The sequence below is a fragment of the Mandrillus leucophaeus genome, unplaced genomic scaffold (genome assembly GCF_000951045.1).
Source record: "Mandrillus leucophaeus isolate KB7577 unplaced genomic scaffold, Mleu.le_1.0 Scaffold760, whole genome shotgun sequence".
NCBI lineage: Eukaryota > Metazoa > Chordata > Mammalia > Primates > Cercopithecidae > Mandrillus > Mandrillus leucophaeus.
Window position 1 is genome coordinate 366,181 of NW_012108253.1, and position 13,724 is coordinate 379,904.

At 45.1% G+C, this 13,724-nt stretch overlaps 1 pseudogene across 1 annotated transcript in view; it reads right to left on the reverse strand.

Annotated features, from left to right (window-relative positions):
* Positions 1-4,288: 4,288 nt before the first annotated feature.
* The window catches only part of LOC105529363, a 17,641-nt pseudogene continuing 8,205 nt past the window's right edge, over positions 4,289-13,724 (reverse strand). Inside the window, exons 3-7 of the transcript XR_001004499.1 lie at positions 11,930-12,210; positions 9,468-9,668; positions 9,277-9,297; positions 7,782-7,808; positions 4,289-6,787 (exon numbers count right to left, since the gene is read on the reverse strand). The product of XR_001004499.1 is annotated as a butyrophilin subfamily 3 member A3-like (transcript). The remainder of the gene's footprint in view (positions 6,788-7,781; positions 7,809-9,276; positions 9,298-9,467; positions 9,669-11,929; positions 12,211-13,724) is intronic.

Here is a 13,724-nt window from a genome sequence, read left to right on the forward strand (position 1 = left end):
TTCCTTCCTTCCTTCCTTCCTTCCTTCCTTCCTTCCTTCCTTCCTTCCTTTCTTCCTTCCTTCCTTTCATTCTTTTACAAAGCCTTGAGATTCCCCAAGGGGTCGGTGGCTTTGCTGGTATCCACAAGGAGAGGGCTCTCTATGTAGAGGGTGATTTTGCTGGGGAGGAAACATGAGGAGGAAAACATAAGCTGCCGCCTTTCCAAAGCCAGAGGACTCTTGTTCAAGTCGCTGGCTTTGGAGGTTGGGTCTGGCACGCTGGAGGGGAAGCAGGCATGACTGGAGTGGGAGGGGTAGCAAAGGAAAGGAGACAGCAGTTGCAGTGGCTGTTATGAAGGTCTGGTTGTTCATTCCAAAGATATTGGATAAGAGGTGCTGAGAATACTGAGTGAGGATTAAAAACCCTTTCCCAAGGGGAGGTGGCATTCTGGTGAGGGCAGAAGATGGAAGTGGGCAAAGACTTTCTAGTTGGTCTTGACCTTCTGCCAGTAGGTGGTGGGGTTAGGTCCAGGGACCACACACACACACCAGCACACATACCCTCCTCCCCACGAACATAATCCCTCCCCCACAGAATCCAATCTTGTCATTGTATAGATATCTTCCCGAGGCCCATTTGTCAATAACCCCTCAAATGTCTAAATACCTAGTCTGGAACTGGTGTGGTGGCTCACACCTATAATCCCAGCACTTTGGGAGAGGGAGGCAGGCAGATCACTTGAAGTCAGGAGTTCAAGACCAGCATAGCCAACATGACAAAACCCCGTGTCTACCAAAAAAAAATTAGCTGGGTGTGGTGGGACATGCCTGTAATCCCAACTACTCAGGAGGCTGAGGCAGGAGAATGGCTTGAACCTGGGAGGCAGAGGTTAGGATGAACCGAGATCATGCACTGCACTCCAACCTGGGTGACGAAGTGAGACTCTGCCTCTAAATAAATAAATAATAAAATATACATAAATAAATGCGTAGTCTGGAGGCCTCCAATTCCCTTCTGATTCAATTCTAAACTTTGCAGCTAACACACAAGCAATGGTTCCACAGTGGCCTTGCATCCCAATGTTGCACTCTCTGTGGCCAGCGCTCCCTTTCCCATGCCATGCCTTTCACTTGAATTGTTTGCTTCATCTCTATGCCTTGAAATCCTGCCCAGCCTTCGTGCCTACTTCCTCCAAAAACAACTCTGGATGTTCCTGCCTGAAGGGTTCTCAGCCTCTTCTGACACCCAAATCTTTTGCTGTTCCCATGTCCTGTTTTGTATTATTGTTATACAGGTATCAACTGTGTTTTGCTGTGACTGGAGTACCTGCTCCTCAGGACAGACTTCTGCAGGATGTGATTCCTCTCTCCTTACAGGGCCCGGCTCTAAGCTCTGCTCTCAGCTGTTGTTCAATGCATGAGTGACATGCTCAGGGTAAGGTCATTTCCACCACAGCATGGCCCAGTTCCTGGAATCATTTGGCACCAGAGTGCGAGAGAGAGATGGCAGCATGATTAAGCCACTCTAGGTCAGAAGTTCAAGGACCAGGAAGGAGGAACCAGTAGGTCCCTTCTGCAGAGAAAGCTCTTTGATGAGACTAAGATAAAGAAAGCCCTAAGAACTGTTTTTTCTATTGAACTGACACTTGAACTGTCTCATTCTCATGCAGCCTCACTATTACCTGATGTTTCTGGATTATAATTAAAATTGGATTCTGGGAGTGACTCATGAGGGTAAATACATCAGTATTAGAACATTCCAACCGGGACTGGGCAGCTGTTGGGAAAGGACAGAAGAGAAGGATGCAAGGGTCTAAGAGCATGGCCAGCCAGGATGAGACCTGGCTTCACATTTTTATCTGAAGAAATAAGGCCCAGGGCTTTGAAGTAGCTTGTGCCAGCTAAGCCAGGCCTCAACCTCTGCCAAAGTTGATCTGAGAAGGAGGGAAACATGTGTGTTCTGAGAAGGAAGAGGATCAGTTAGCCATGGGGTAGCTTAGGAAGAAAGCAGGTTCTACTGGGGTGTGCCAGGTTAGATAGTAATGACCTAACCCAATCATGCTCTGTCCTGGGAGGGAAAAAGAGACAGAAAGGGTCACTTCAGAAAGATTCTTTATGGACATGGTGTACCAGCCAATCCTGGAAGAACCAGGACCCAGAGTGAGCACTGATTCACTGTTGGTCTGCAATAAACTCAAATCTTTGAAAGTAATATGGGTGTGTCATCTCCAGCTATGGAGTACTCCAAGGGGATCTGCAGGCATCTTGGCATGCAGAAAATCCATTTCTACACTGTCCTGTTCAAATTCTAGTTTCCTGACTCACAGAATCAATGAGCATATTATAATGCTTATGAAGCTTCCAAATTTTACAACTGTCGCAATATTAACTAGTACATTTACCTTGTCTCAACAGAACAAATTTTTTCAAAGAGAAGAAATGATATTGGGCTTCTAAAAGAAACAAACATGATAAAATTGTCTAAACTCTCCATTTGGAGCCTTCTCTCTACTCATCTACTTTTGTCTTCTCTGCAATCCACCATCCTTTAGTCCACACCATGAATGGAACATTTCTTCCCACAGCTCCCATGCATATCTGCTACAGGAGTAACTGGCCACATGTCACTTGGTCCTCTGGTCTAGCCTGGGTCAGATGTCCATCCCAGACCCAGTCCATGTGGTGAGGCTGCAGGGCCGTGTAATATGGATATGTTTTGGAAGACAAGAGGTCACTAATGCTAAATAAATGTGGTGCAGGGAGGGCAGAGAGACCTTGAAAGGCATTCACTATATTCTCAGAGGCAGAGCCCTTAGAACAGGCACTGTTGATGCCCTGTCCCATATTCTCCTGGCCTATCACAGTTTGCCAATAGCTGAGGCACAGTTTCCTGGAAGGATGACAAACTTCCCACCTCCAGTGAGTATCTCCCTTCTCCTTTGCCTGTGAGCTTTATCACACCCGTGATAGTTGCTTTTCTGCAGTTACATAGCCCAATCTTAAAGTGCATTAGAATTAACACTCCCAGGCCAACCTTCAACCAATTCAAGCAAAAGAGGATGGGAAGTGGAGATAAAGTCCCAGGTCCTATAGTCCTTAGGAAGATTCTAAGCTGTATCACACATTTCATGTGGTTTCTTAGAGAGTCCTAAAAGGGATTGAGCCAAGGTATCCACATGGTAACTGACTCATGAGTGAACCCTTTATCCCATTTCTCATTTAATTGGCTTTCTCTCATTTCTCAATTTATTTCTGCACTTGTGTTTCCTGGGATCACTTCCCAAATCAGTGTGGCGAGCTGAATAGTGCTCCCTCACCACCCCTTTGAGCTATATCCACTAAGAAACTTATGAATAGAATGTATAACATGGCAAAATGGATCTTACACAGAATTCAAATTATGGACCTTAAAATAGAGAGATTATTCTAAACTATCTGGGTGGACTCAGTCAAATCACAGGAGTCTTTAAAAGTAAAAGGTGTACTGTGCGCGGTGGCTCACGCCTATAATCCCAGCACTTTGGGAGACCAAGGTGGACAGACTGCTTGAGCTCAGGAGTTTGAGACTAGCCTGGGCAACATGGCAAGATCCTGTCTCTACAAAAAAAATACCCAGGCATGGTGATGTGGGCTGTGGTCCCAGTTACTCGGGAAGCTGAGGTAGGTGGATTGCTTGAGCCCAGGGGACAGTTTGCAGTGAGCCGAGATCACGCTACTGCACTTCATCCTGAGTGACAGAGCAAATCCCTATCAAAAATAAATAAATAAATAAAATGAAGGAAAAAAAGGAGAAGTTAAAAGAATCAGAGCAATATAATGGAGAAAAAGAACCAGGAGAGGAGCCTCAATGTAGTGTTGCTACTTTGAAGATGGAGGAAGGGAGCTAGGAGGCAGAGTGTGGCAGCCTCTAGAAGTGGGTACAGCCCTTAGCTATAAACCAGGAAACAACTGGGACCTCAGTCCTATAAATGAAAGGAACTGATTCTGCCAACAATCTGAATAAGCAAGGAAACAGTTTCTTCCTTAGAGACTGCAGAAAGGAATCCACCCTGCAGACACCTTGATTCTAGCCTATTGAGATCCCTGTGGGACTGACTTCTCACCTACAGAACAGTGAGATAATACATTTGTGTTGCTTTAAGTCTATGAATTTCCAGTAATTCAGATGGCAGCAATAGAAGATGCATCCAATAAGGATTTTGTGAAAATGCTGCAGTGAGGTAAACTGAGACTGTGGTGAGTACAGTGGGTGAGCAGAATACTCTACTGTACTGAGTAGACACCATAGTCTAGAAAAAGCCAAGTTGAGGAGTCAGCATTATTAACACATTTATTGAACAACTAGAGCTTAACAAGCACTTGCCAAGTAGAGGGGATAAAGTGGTGAGCAATGATAGTGATAATAATGAGGAGCAGTTTTCCCTAGCAGGCATCAGTTGAAAGAAATATGGGTTTAACATCCACCAATGATCAGGAGTGAACAGATCCTTTTCCAGGAGACTGAGTCCATAGCGGGATTAAAATCATCCCTGTAATTCTTCTAGCTTCCTTCATCCAAATTACTTATATCACAGAGGATATTTAGGGTATTTGTTCTGCCTAGAAATCTTGACTGTAGGAAGCCTTGCTCTGGCTGCACGATCACTTATCACATTTGTTGGGTGGGCACACATCTGTGCCCCATTGAGTGTGGCCTCTAGTCTCTTTCCAAGTCACAGGCCATGTGGGAACTATAACGTTATTCTCTCAACAAAGACACTCTGCAGAGCCACTCCAAGGACTGCTTGGTCTAAGGCTCTGACAATCAGCTGGAAAGGAGTCAATAGAGGTGTCAACTCCACAACCATCCACAGTGATCTCTATCCTGGAGCTGCCCTGGGAAGGGAACCTCAGGGCTACATGGAGGTTCTTCCCAAGGGGGAAAAATCAGGCTGGAAAAGAATGGGCAATTAGCCAGGGACTGAGGCTGACCATCTCCCAACTGCACAAATTACCGTATGAGTTATGTAAGTTACTTAATGTTGCCCTGCCTCAGCTTTCATACTTGCAAAATGAGACTACCCAATGGGGTGTTGTGAGGATTAAAGGACTGACACTCACCGAAGCCCATAACACAGCACTCAGAACATTTTAAGTTCTCCATTAATGTTAGTTATTGTTGTTCAGATTCCAGCTCTGTCGTTCACTAGTCATGTCTACTTTGTAAAGTCAATACACTTTTCTACACCCCAGTCTCCTTATTTGCATAAAGGGGACAATAAGGTGGCACCAAACTCAAGCAACTGTCCTATGGAATAATCGAATGAATATCAGTAAAGTGCTTCAGTGTGTGCCTGTAGCTTTATGGTTCTGATTGGTTGTTGTGGAGGGGGAGACCCTCAGCTCCAGGCTGGGCAGGGAGAAGCAGAGATGTTACTTCAGCCTGACGCTCCCCACTTTCATTAGCTAAGCCCGGAGTCACTGGTGTTTCCAGGGAATGATCAGGCATTAGGTCAGGATCCGGGGAACTCTCTACTTCTTTTGGTGTTGGGCAAATGGTCAGGGCAGTGGGCTCCAAGATCAAAATTCTGAATACAGGATACAGAGGCTCAGAGAAAGAGGCATGCAGAAAGGTGTAGATATGAGATCCATCCGTGGCATTGTAGAATGAGATCTCTCCAGTCTCATAGTCCAGGAAGATCCCCACTTTCTTAGGGGCTCAGGAAGTTTCAGGTTGGTTCTGGGCTCAGTGAGAGCCTGATACTTATTCCCATCAGTCAGCCCCATGGTCCAGTATCCATTCTCTGGTGTCATTTTGACCCAACCTTTTTTCCTCTCCATGTTCTTACTACACACCCCAATATGCCACTCTTTTCTGTCCCCCACTTCCACCTCCCAGTAATGTCTCCCTGATGTGAGGTTTTCACACCAAGCACACAGTAACGCCATTCAAATCCCTCAGGGTCGTCTGGTAGGTCATGGGGCTCCTCAGCAGGCTGCACACTCCTCTGGTCCTCAGAAACAAGGAGGATGGCATTTGCCGTGTCTGGATCCAGAATCACATCCGCTGCAGAGAGTTTGAGGAGGTGTCCATGGGGTCAGTCATTTTTCCTGGATTTCAGAACCTGAGCATGCAAGGCCTGGGCCATGCTGAGGAGGTCCTTCCAGAACCTCAGGTCCCTAGCCTGCCCTGAATGTGATTCTCTCATCAGTGTCATTGGTGAAAGCCCCAGGGGTCTTGTGACCAGAGGCGAAATGAAAGTAAGGTCAGTATCTGGCTAACCTAATACCCTGATGCGGCCTCAAGAAGCAACAAGGATCCTCCTTCTACATTTTTGTTGTTTCCCTCCCCACACTGTTCTGCCCACTGATGCTTTATACTCAGAGGTTAATTTTCTTTTTTTTTTTTTTTGCAGAGTCTTGCTCTGCTGCCCAAGTTGGAGTGCAGTGGTGAAATCTCGGCTCACTGCAAGCTCCATCTCCCAGATTTACGCCATTCTCCTGTCTCAGCCTCCCAAGTAGCTGGTACTACAGGTGCCCACCACCATGCCCAGCTAATTTTTTTTTTTTTTTGTATTTTTAGTACAGATGGGGTTTCACCGTGTTAGCCAGGATGGTCTCGATCTCCTGACCTTGTGATCTGCCCGGCTCAGCTTCGCAAAGTGCTGGGATTATAGGCATGGGCTACCATGCCCGGCCCTCAGACGTTAATTTTCAATCTTCACTCGACCACTCGTGAGCTAAATGTGTTCCCCTTTTCTGCAGTCCTATTTTTCCATATATCCAATTTATTTAACAAGGTGGAGCTTCATCTGAAGAATTTCCTCACCTGAAAAATGGAGATAAACATACAAATCTCTAGCGCTGTTTAAGGCAATCATGTTATTTACTCAGCCCACAGCAGGGCATGAAGGAAGCTCCTGATGTTCTAATAGCTGCAAGGCCATCTCTGTGCTGGGCTATATGTGGGGCCTTAGATGCCCCAGATTCACTCTCCACCTTTCAGCTTTCTCCACCCTCTTCTGGGCCCCAGGAATCTGTCCTTTAAGAACAGTGCCACTGGGCTCCCCTGTCCTTTGGTTTGCCATTGGGTTTGGCCAACGGGAGGCCCTGATAGGAGATTGGAAGGAGAAAGAAAGGAGAGACACATCGTTTAATTTCCTGCTTCCTCCCTGCCAGCAGCAGCTAGTGCTGTTCTAACAAGGCCTGACGATTCGATTCTTCTCAGGAAGCCCTATCTTTGAGCTATCTCTTTCTCTGGGTTCCAGTAACTGCCTCCTTTTCCTAGCCCTCGCAGGCTAGGGGTGGAGACAGCTGCCCACTGTTGGGAACCATGGGGGTACTGCACTTTTCCTTGTTGCTTTCCCTTAACCCTCCTTTCCGCACACCACCTTCAACCACGCAGTTTGAACTCATCTCTTTCTTACTAGGTTTTTGACCAATGCATATTTATTATTGCTTCAGTCTTCACATCAACCTCCACAAAACACAGTTTGCAAACATCATTTAAAAATGTGGAGCCCAAAACTCAGAAGCATTAAAACCTTTGAGGAGACACAGTCAGTAGGAGACATGGGAAGCCTGGGAAGGACAAAGTTCTTTGGGCAGGCATTGCCTCCTCTCCTTGGCATTTCCATCCTCACTCTTCCTGCAGTATCACTCAGTGTGTGTCTCCTTCTCCTCACCTCCACCCTTCATGTGTCTTCCTATCCACGAAGGAAGTCAAGGCAACTTTTCTCCCCCAAATCACAAGAGTTGGAGGAGGAAAAAGGCATATGGTCCCTCAGGTTGTTGGTCCAGGGAACATACAGTGATTTACTCACCAGGCTTGAAAAGGGCCATTTTCCATTCTGAAAGGAAGGAGACACAGATAAGAAATAGGTCAGTATTTTTGTTCTTTTCCACACTCCATTCTCCTTTCACTACACGTTTTCTCTGCTTTTCTTCAGAGTCTCTTCCAGGGTTCAGCTTCCCTCCTCTACAGCTCTGATGGATAAGAGGTGGCACCTTCTAAACAATGTCAGACTTGGCTCCCTGTGCCATGAGGGGTGCAGGCTGCATGGCCAGGCTTTGCCTGGGCATGTGCAGGGTCAGGAGTCTCTCAGAGGCTCCAGAAAAGCAGAAGTCACCCCCTCAACATGCAAAATAGAGTCTTCGGGTTAGATCTGATTAATCCAACTGAGAACATTAATGAGTCACAGCAGAATAAAGGTTAAAATATTCATGGCCCATAATCCAGCAAACTCAGAGAGCATCAGGCTCACTCACCATGTAGGAGGAGACGTCTCTCCTCCTACAATAACAGAAAGGTAGAGATGTCACCTGAACTCTGTCTTTTCTGTGTTGGCCCTTTCTGCTTCTTTTTGCATCCATCTAATATTTCTTTTTGACCATTTCACCCTTCCCTCCAGTCTCACTCTGCATGCTCAATTCTCTCTTCACCTCTTCTTCTTAATATCCAGTCTGGGAACATTGGCTGGATGCTAGTGGCAAGGCAGTCACTGTGAGAGTTCCTTCCCAATGGAGTCCTGCCAATCTATTTTGAATCTGTCTATACTCCTGTACCTGGGCATAGGTGTCACCATGTCTATACGCGAATGTCTAGGAGTACAAGATCCATCCTTCTCAATCTGTATCATTTCCTACCTTGCTCTAAAAAGAATTTGGGAAATTTAATGAACAACTTCAGGGACTAGTTTTTGATGCAGTTATAATAAATTTGTACCAACTGAGCCACTGTAGTTACTCCACTTTATTAGACACACTTTTCTCCCTCTCTCTTTTCTAATTTTCTTGTCTCTTAAATCTTCCATTCTTGTTTTCCTTTCAACATCCTCTAGATTATGGAAAACAACAAGTAAGTTTCCTGCCATAGAAAATGCACCTCATCCTTCTCTTCCCTCTTCCTTTTGAAGTGCACCCCTGGATTTCCTCAGGGTTTTTTAAGGCATAAAAGTCTGTGGCCCCTAGTACAAAGAGATTGAAGACTTTTTTTTTTCCAAGAATGAGAAAGATAGAAGAAGAGAGAGAGAGACTCCTTCCGGGGAGTTTCTCCAAAGTGCCACAGTTATTTTCTTTTCCTGAGTAAAGAGATCCAGGACCACTTTTCAAACCTGGACAAAGATTTGTAGACTGGAAAATATCCGAGGAGAGACAGTCATAGATTCAAATTCAGAGAAAATGTCAGAGCCACTCACGAGCCATGTGCTAGATTTTACTCCTCTCTGCAATGGAATGAACAGGGAAGGAAGAGTTATCAAGGCCCTCAAGGAGGGGATAGGAAGACATGCCTGGATCTCCTGGGGAATGGGAAATTACTGAGTTCTTCCTGGAGCTTCTCTGGAAAATAAACAAAAAAAGAAAAAAAAAAAAAAAGAACAGTTATGGGTGAGGGGAGTTTCGGGAAAATAAACCTTAAACATGATGCAATGCCAGAGTGAGGATGGGGGTGAGATCTTCAGGCTGGGCATGCAAGCCTGGGGCTTAGATTCTCTGTTCACTTTGGATACCTCTTAGGCTTATTTCCTGCTTTGTGGCAGCATATCCCATTTCTCTCATCTCTCGCTCTCTTTCTGTCTCCCTGGACAGAGCAATTTTTTCCTTCTGCTGTTGCCTCAAGAAGTAACTGGCTCCTGCAAGAAGCAGCAGCGAGATAGGCAGGGTCCCTTCCAGGGCTGCGATCCAGGACTGGGTGCTCCTGAAGAAGGGATCTACGAAAGGGAGAGCTGTGGGTCATGGGCGCTGGTGCACTCAGCCTCCCTAGCCTCAGCACCCCAAGTTCTAGCTCTTTAGCCCAGGTCAGGGGCAGTGAATCTGTCTCATGAGGTTAAATAAGCGTTCTCTTCCTAAAGTCTCAGAGGACTATAGAGAAGACTTTGGTAAACCCTCACTACAAGCTACTACTATCACTTATCTTGAGATGTCTGCCTCTCATATGGAAATTAACTTGAGCAGAGTCATACTCATTTTTTTCTAAATATTTTTTCAACCAGTAACACATTTACATCGTTCAAAAACTATAAATACATGAAGTCATGCAACTCTCTCAACCACCCAGTTCTCCCTCCCTCCCTCTATTAACTTCTCCTTAGTCCACTTAATATGATGCTTAGGGATATAAACTGTGGAGTCAGAGGGCATGGGTTTAAATGCTGGCTCCCGCTTGTGACCAGCAGTGTGATGTTGGACTACTTACATAACCTCTGTTTGTAGTGGTCTAATCTACAAAATGAGGGTAATGGTAATACCCATCTCCTGAAGTTAGAAAAATTAAATTAGTACTTATAAAGGGCCTGATGGGCTGGGTGCAGTGGCTCATGCCTGTAATCCTAGCACTTTGGGAGGCCAAGGTGGGTAGATCACTTGAGGTCAGGAGTTCGAGACCAGCCTGGCCAACATGGTGAAAACCCATGTTTACTAAAATTACAAAAATTAGCTGAGTGTAGTGGCATGTCCCTGTAATCCCAACTACTTGGAAGGCTGAGGCTGGAGAATCGTTTCAACCTGGGAAGCGGAGCTTACAGTGAGCCAAGATTGTGCCACTGCATTCCAGCCTGGTTGACAGTGAGACTCTGTCACTAAATAAATAAATAAAGTGCCTGATGTACAGTGAGTGTTACAAGATTGCTTGTTAAATTTTAAAACTGTAAATTAATAACACAGTCAAGAACTAAAAAAAGTTATTTAAAATATATTCTTATTTTTCCTCTTGTTTAAACCAAAAATGACATTCTATACACATCACTCTGCATCTTGCTCTTTCTGGATAAATTGTGTTTTGGAGATCTTTCCATATTAATATAGAAAGAATTATCTCTTTTTTCTTTCACAACTAGGCAGTATTTCCTTTATGGAAGTTGATCATCAGTAAGCTTCTGCATAGCTTCTAACCTTGTACAATCACAATGAATGCTGTAAGAAACTTTTTACAGGCTGGGCATGGTGAATCACACTTGTAATCCCAGCACTTTGGGAGGCTGAGGCAGGCAGATGAATTGGGGTCTGGAGTTTGAAACTAGTCTGGCCAACATGGTGAAACCACATCTCTAGTAAAAATATAAAATCAGCCAGGTCTGGTGGTGCATGCTTGTAATCCCAGTTAATGGGGAGGCTAAGGCAGAAGGATCTCTTGAACCCAGGAGAAGGAGGTTGCAGTGAGCTGAAACTGCACCATGGTACTCCAGCCTGGGCAACAGAATGAGACTCCCTCTCAAAAACAAACAAATAAACAAACACCCTAGAAACATTTTATATGGATCATCTCATACAAATGCAAGCTAATCTATCAGATAAACTCCCAGAACTGGAATTTTTGATAAATAAATACATAGTTTGGATAGATCCCCCAATAGAGGTTGTGCTAATGCATACCAAAAATACAAGTGACATGAGCAAATGACTGAGAGTCACTGCCTTCCTACATTCCTGCCATAGCCATGTGCTATCAAGCAAGGCAGTGTGGTTTTGATTTTTGCCAATATCATAAGTGAAAAATGATTTCCTATATATGTTTCTCTAATGAGTGAGAATGAGCACCCTTTTGTGGGTTATTTCCTTTCCTGTGAATTAACAATTCATGACCTTTGTTAAAATTTTTTACTCAGTTTTCAAAATCTTCTGTTTCAAGGAGATTAGCTTTCTCTATGAGTTTGTAAATATATATATGTTTTCCCATTTTGTCATTTGACTTTACATAAGGAACTTCTCTTAACGTTTTTACCCAATTCACATTACCTGTCACACTTTCTGTCAGGCAGGAAATGTTCAGTAAATGTTTGTGGCATGAACAGCTTTGTGGAGTGGGGAAGCTCCCCTGGAGCAGGGAGGAGCCTCCAGGTCCCTGCTTTGAACCTTACGTGTGGTGAAGACACCCATGTTGACCGCAGAGACTCACACAGTAGAAACTCACACATAACCCTTCATCACCTGTCACAGCTCAACTCAGTAAAGCTGAGGCCAAGCAGGTACTGACCTTCGATGGAAATGCTGGCTGCCTTTTCCAGGCCGAGGAGGGAATTTCTGACGATGCAGGATACACCCTCCCCAGATCTGCCTCTCATGATCACGGATGCTGCTAATGCTACAGGCCCACTCCATCTGCAACCACAGGTGCTTCCACAGCCGGGATGTTCTCTTCCTTGATGTTGCTCCACTGTATTTGGGGTTGGGGATACCACCCAGTGGACCTGCACTCCAGATGGAGTCCTCTATCCTCATAACCCTTCACTTCAACGTGAAGATCAGAACCCAATGCTGTGGAAGGATAAATTGGCCTAAATTCTTGAGAGCTCCTGTATCAGGGAGGGTCTTAATGGGAATCAATGGCAGACTCACATTTGATAATTCAAGGAAGATTTCATTCAGGAGCTATTTACACAAGTGTGGTCATGATGGAGAAAACTAAATGGGCTAGTGCAGTATCCCAGGGTCAGTAACAGTGGGGCTATTTCCACCCACCCCAATTACCAGAGGGAGGAGGAGAGGGAGCTGTTCTGGAGACATAAAAGAAGAGATTTATGGATTGAGGACATTCCTGAGTTGAGCTATGACCTTCTGCAAGGCAATGCAGCCAGCCTGAGGGTAGCTTGCAGGAAGAAAGCCAGGGAATAAGCGCCCAGACCTCTCCCTTCTCTCTTCCTTCTACCATTGTCTTCTATAGCTCTCCTTAAACCAAACCCAACCAGAAGCCCTGAGGCAAGGGATTGCACTGAGAAAGAAAAAAGCCATCCCAGACATCTGGAACCTGACACCAGGTCTTGGTATCCTCCTGCTGAACATGAACAATTTCACAAAACACAGAAAATAGTACTTTGTCACTATGACAGATCATGGGAAAAACAAGAACACCCCACATCATGTGTGAGTGCAGAGAAAAACATGAACATTGTCCAAACCACAACAATGACCAAACATCCCCCATCGGCAATGAGGAATTGCTGCCTCTTCATCAATTACAGCTTTAGTCTCATCCTAGTCTCCTTCCTCCTGGATAAGCTTGATTAAGGTTCCACTCACAGAATTCATCTCCCCACACCTTCCTGACAGTATCTCATCCAGAGCAGAGGGCTAAGTCTATAAACCCTTCCTGAAATTCCCTAACACAAACCCAAATTGTATACTAAGTCTGCTCTAACACCTTCTTACTGAGATACTGCCACAGCTCCCCATGATGTGTGTTCTTCCTCACTGCAACAAGTAAGAAACATGGCTCATTCTACTACAAAAATATCTCTGGGAGTCACTGATTGGAAGACATCGGCAGCAGATACAATCACTATTCCACCTCCCAGGGCCCATGGTAGTGTGCACTTGGAGACACAACAGAAGCCATCTGTTACGAAACTAAACCAAAATGACTGTGTACCAGTCACTGAAGAGATGGTTTCTTATGCTTCCTATCCCTCACCCTTCACTTCCCTTATATCTCTGGTCGCCAGTGGGAGGGAGTTGTTTACTTGAGCATGTAGGGTATAGCAGGGATTCTTCCTAAAGGAAACCCTGTGTCTTTCTTAAGGGCCTCAGAGAAGCTAAGTTGGAAGGCAGTGCAGACAATTGCTAGTGAGCAGGCAGGATTGTCTGCAGTGCTTTTGGAAGAGGAACTCTGCATCTGCTCTAGATCCTACAGAGAAATGTTCTCAGAACCAAACCTGGAGGCTCACCTGCAACCTTCAGCTCCACCAGGGCTTTTTCATAGAAGTCACCATCTTGGAAATAACACAAGTACTTTCCATTATCAGAGGCTGTAACATTGTATATTCGGAGAGCAG